Here is a 5,542-nt window from a genome sequence, read left to right on the forward strand (position 1 = left end):
CTCAAGTTCCTCGCACAGTCGGAGCGCTGTCTCTTTTGAGAATCTGAATTGTCGCCTGAATTCTTCGTCTGTCATCTCAAAGGCGTCTTGTCGAGGTCGTCGCTGTCTATCACGGAGGCTCGCTAAAAGCACGATAACAGGAGCCACAGGCACCGCACACGCCGTCATTTTGGTCAGAGTGCCGCGATCTCGCCCGTGCACACGGCACGCACATGCTCTGCACACGGCACACCGCGGTTCGGATCAGACCGGAGCAGCGCGCGCGGCTTCGCTACGTAGCAGACGACATATTCGGTTTCCACGTGATTGACATGTGCGTGATGTCATCAAAAAATGCTTTCGCGCCCTGAAGCGATGGCGTCACCCAGGTGGCGACCAATCAGCTGCACGCAAACAGAATTCTTAGAAAACCGAAGCGTTACAGAATAGGGCCTCTGGAATGATCATCGGACACAGGTGCGGAGCGGTACCTTGTGCATTTATGTTTAAACATCTGAACCAATAACAGATTAAACAGATTTAGTTTAAGGTTAGCGTAATAGCGGGGTTAAAGGAAGTAGCGTTACCGTTCCGCAAACGAACTTTGCAGAAAGAGAGTTTTAGTATAGTCTGATAGCGTAGTTTATGTGCGGGACGCTATTCCATTACGCTTTGAATTTCGCATACATAGGGCACCTAAGTCTATGTGTGTGTGCATCCGGAAAGTGCTAGAGGCAGTGCAATGGGAGTCAGCAGCGCGTTGTATTTTTACTTCCCATGTCCGCCGATCTGCAGCGAAACAGACACGCAGTACAAGCTGTCTACCATAGCCTCCGAAATGTTCCCATCTCAGAGGCCATATGCTGTCGTCGCGTCTATCTCCCGACTTTACCGACAGGTGGCGCTCGCATCTCGAAGAAAACTTTTCTCGTTAGGCTTAGGCGCGTTCGAAACGAGAAGCGATCTCGAAAATTCCTCAAGATTAGCCATAACACTCTCTCGGCGAAGCGGCATGAGACTAAGCAAAAGTCGTTGACGCAGTCATTTGCTACGAACGAAGTGAGTTGTACAAAAACAACGCCAAATTCAGTTCGAAGCGGGCGACCGGGACCGCCGCCATGTTTTACGTAAAGTACGTAAACCACGCTAACACGGTAACGTTAACTCTGAGAAATAGCGTGCGCACGGTAAAAGGTATGGGGCGTTTAGCGTTCTGCGCATTTAGATCCCGCTATTCCGGTAAGCCCGCTATTCCGGTAACCACGCTAAACTAAAACTGTCCATTGTCGCGCCGAATCTCTTACAAGCTCCAATTGAAAAAAGAGAACAAAAATAGAAAAAAAAAGAACGCCTCGCACAATCTTATGCTGCTTCGGGTGTTAATGCCCTCGGCATGAGCAACAGCAGCCAGTCATGCTTGGATACATCGGACACGTTTTATTGATAGCGCGGCGGCAACTTCCCGAAAACCGCAACACCGTAATGTGCTTCCATGCATAAACTGCTCGCTCACCCTTATTTTCCGTCCCGTTGTTGCTTTCAGAAAGCTTTCAGCAGCACTCGGTCTTGAAGGTAAACAAAGCTGCCCATTGGCCGTTCCATGCGTTACCTTTTCTTCTTCTTCTTTCTGGGGTTTTACGTGCCAAAACCAGTTCTGATTATTAGGCACGCCGTAGTGGAGGGCTCCGGATTAATTGTGACCACCTGGGGTTCTTTAACGTGCACTACAACGCAAGAACACGGGCGCTTTTGCATTTCGCCTCCATCGAAATGCCGCCGCCGCGGCCGGGATTCGATCCCGCGATCTCGTGCTCAGCAGCGGAACGCCTTAGCTGACTGAGCTACCGCGGCGGGTCATGCGTTGCCTCCTTCGAAGTCAATCCGGCTAGGTCACAATACACACACGTACAATATCATCCCTAATAACCACGATTAACAACTGCAAACTGAACCACAAATTAAGCACAAGGAAACAATGAGCGGCGGACAAATGCGGGCGCAAATTTTCTTGTTGTTTCTCAGCCATGCGCAATGCTCAGCTGCTGAGGTGCGATCGTCGCCAAACCTCAAATACAGCTCCCGCTTGATCTATCAGTCGAACGCTAACACTCGCAGCGCTGCCGAGCTTAATTTGTGCATTGCGCCGTGTTGCCGTTTGATAACGAAGCCAAAACGGAAACACGTATCTGCCATAATTAGGCTTTTGCTAAGTGCAGTTGAGGAAAAATTTGAGGAAAGTTGAGGGCCAGGACGAATTTTTCCTCAACTGCGAGGCTTTCTTTCGAGGAAACCGGTTGGGTTTCCATTGTAGCAAATTGCTACATTTGAGTGGATGCCTCAGTTTTCCTTTAATTACTTATCTCCACCTAGCGGATTTCCGCTGAACTATTACGTCATGTGAGATTTGTTGCGCCTCGATAAGCTCCTCAAGGGTTTTGTGTAAGCCCAGTTTAAGGAGGAGGTCTGTGCTGGTGTTTTGCGGCAATCCTAGTGCTTGTTTGTATATTCTCCTAAGAAGGCCGTTGAGTTTCGCGTTTTTTCGAAGAACGGTCGGTAATGGGCCACCGCATCGGTGATATGGCGAGTACGAATGATTGGATGCGTCAGATTTTAATTTTATTTTCTCCTTTGAGCCCATGCACCGCATTGCGCGTGGCACGCGCGCTCCTGCGAACCTCTTTCTCCTTGGCGTCTATATGCACCGCCGCGTACCAGACGACGCTACTTCCATACCTGAAACAGCCGTCGGACATTAAAAGGTCAAAGTCCGACGTGTTCCCTTCGGCAATTCTTCGCAAGATCGAGCCTGCCGTCTCATCAGACATGCGAGCAGTGGCATATCTAGGGTCGGGTATGGTAGTACACGTGCCCGGGCACCTCTTGTGAGGGCGCCCCGGGCGCTCACTGGAGTGGGTACTTCTCCTGATTGTTTGGAGCTTTCAAAGCCTCTCCACAAAAGAAGACAAGCGCAAACAGCAAAAGTAGAAGGGCATGCGGCAGGCGCCAAGAAGGCCTCCAAAACCAAAATCTCCCCCGTGAACGCTGCGCGCCCGGTGACACTAAGACGCATAGGTGCTCATCCGCTAATTACTCAAATACTTGCAGCGGCTCCCCCCTGACCAGCCAACGCACTTCGTCGTACTAGTCGTAGCGCGGGGTCGAATCAACGCAATGGCGTTATTCAGTGTGCGGTCCTAAAGTCTTCTCTCAGAATGCGGGGGCTAGCCAGGAGAAACAAAGGGGCAGATATGAAACTCGCGGGCGGCAAGAGAGGACGCACTTCGCTAATCCCCTCCCCACGGGCATGACGGCGCTAGGAAAGCATCGCCCGCCGCGTGCTCTTCTAAGTAGACCGATCCCACCGACTGATCTGTGCATGCGCCGGGTTTCCGAAGTAGCACGGCCACCATCTTGGTTGTAGTCAACTGGGGCGCTATAACGTAAAATTATTCCAAGCTGTTTTGATTGCAATTTCTGCAATCAGGCTCCACGATTGGTCGAAACATTTTCGGGCCACTCCCAACTTCTCCTGTCTCTCATGTGACGTCACGAAAACCGCAATAGCTACCCATCTGATATAACGTGTGCACACTGATTATCCATGATTAAACCGCGCAAAAGAAAAATAATCATTGCTGATTCGACGCCTTTTCACCATTAGCCCTCTGCTACCGGTCCAACGTCTTCTGGCTACGCCCACTTCGCCTGTCTGTCACGCGACCTCACAAAACCGTGAAACCTCACCACGTCAAAGTGAGGCTATCGCGAAAAAAATGCATTAATTTGCCGAACAAAACCGACATTTTTTCTGAATAGCCACAGACTACCCCGTTCCGAAAGGAATGGAAGATGGCAGCCCGCCGATCGCTCAGGCCCTCGCTACTCGCACCTGCCGATGAGCACGTATTTATTTGCGCATGATAAACCTTTTTGCGTGGCAGTAAAACGTTATCGAGCCCTTTCGGCATGCATACGACATCGTTCGGCCAACTCTTCCTTCCTGAAGGTCCGTTTTAGCGGCATCCTTAACCTTCCGTTGCACCGACAATGTTGGCCGCACTTCAGGCTCGTAGAAGAGGGTGCGGTACCGCTGCAGACAGCGGAAACGGCTCTTCGAGAGCCCCATACACCGGAACGCCGGAACGCACCGGAACGCATGGCGGCATGTGCTGTTTTGTACTTCCCCTCGGCTGTTAGCGTTGGAGGATGACTGGGGTCAGGAGCAACGGCTCCAAAGTGTAGCCACTGTCACCTGCTTTAATATGAAAATAGTACCCTGGGTACTCTTCTGACGTGAGGCAAGTTGTACCTGGGGAAAGTTACAGCATCATTCGACAAACGTAGGCTTCAGAGGTTGCAGACCTTAGAGATCACTGTCGTAAGTCTCAAGTAAAAGCACTACTTGGACATGTCCGCCCCGACACACACTGTTAACCAAAAACAATCCTACTACTCAGTTCCTGCGAGAAGCTAAAGAAATCGACACTTAGTTGCTTTCTTCTGCTCCTGCCAGGTACTTGGTGGCATACTTGAAACTTAGTAAACAGTGGTAGCACTAATTCTTTTGATTTTTGCTACTGTAGGCAGGCACTTACTCATGCGCTTGTTATTTAGTTGAGTTTGCGCTGGTTCGAACATGGCGTTCTATTCGCTATTGATGTGCAACTGCGGCAAAAATGTTTTTTTTTTTTTTTTTTGTTCACCGAGAAGGTATTCCCCGGGATTCCCGATGCGCCCCGCTTGGAAACGCCGGCGCAGCCACGTCGTGCGCCAGACGAACGAGTCGTGATCCGACCGTGGTCGCATGGCAACCATGGCCAGGGACGTCATGACCGCGGCGCACATCTGAGGAAAATGTGAACGGAGAAAGTCCGCGTTGACAAGTCCAACACATCTGTCAAAAGAATAAGCAGCACTAGATAACATGACGTATACATACGAGCGTGGGGTTTAGGGCGTCGTAGCCCTTCCGACACATGAACGCAGCCTTACACTCATCCTTGGGTGCGATAATGCTGTCCAAGCATCTGATGACGTCTGGAATAGCGCCGCGCCAAAGGAAACCCTCCTTCATGGCTGCCTTTTCTTCGGATGTCTTCGGAAAATGGACCCAATTGTTGCGGGCCCTTCCGTTAACGACAGCCTCTGCCACGCGTCGCAAGCACTCGCTCACGGTCGACTGCGACACCGGCATTGTCTCCTCGCTCCCTACGGTCGCTGCTTGGAAGCTACTGGTGGCAAAGAAGCACAGCGCACATAACACTTTGTGCTGCACCAACAGTGCCAGTTTCTCGCACAACACCCGTACCGTTTGCATCGAGAGGTGAAAATGCCGTCGAAAATGGTCACCCGCCATGTCAAACGCGTTGTCCGGGTCTCCGTGTCCATACCAGCGACGACGAAGAGCCACCGCCATAGCGATGAGAGGGGCAACCATTTTTTATATATTCTCAAACGACCCTGCCTCCGGCTGTGCCAAAACATTATGCCTTATGCTCCGCATTATGAGTGCGCGAACATCACTTGGACGTTTCGGGTTTTTGCGGTTTCCTGATGTCGCATG

Source organism: Dermacentor silvarum, chromosome 7 (genome assembly GCF_013339745.2).
Source record: "Dermacentor silvarum isolate Dsil-2018 chromosome 7, BIME_Dsil_1.4, whole genome shotgun sequence".
Classification (NCBI taxonomy): domain Eukaryota; kingdom Metazoa; phylum Arthropoda; class Arachnida; order Ixodida; family Ixodidae; genus Dermacentor; species Dermacentor silvarum.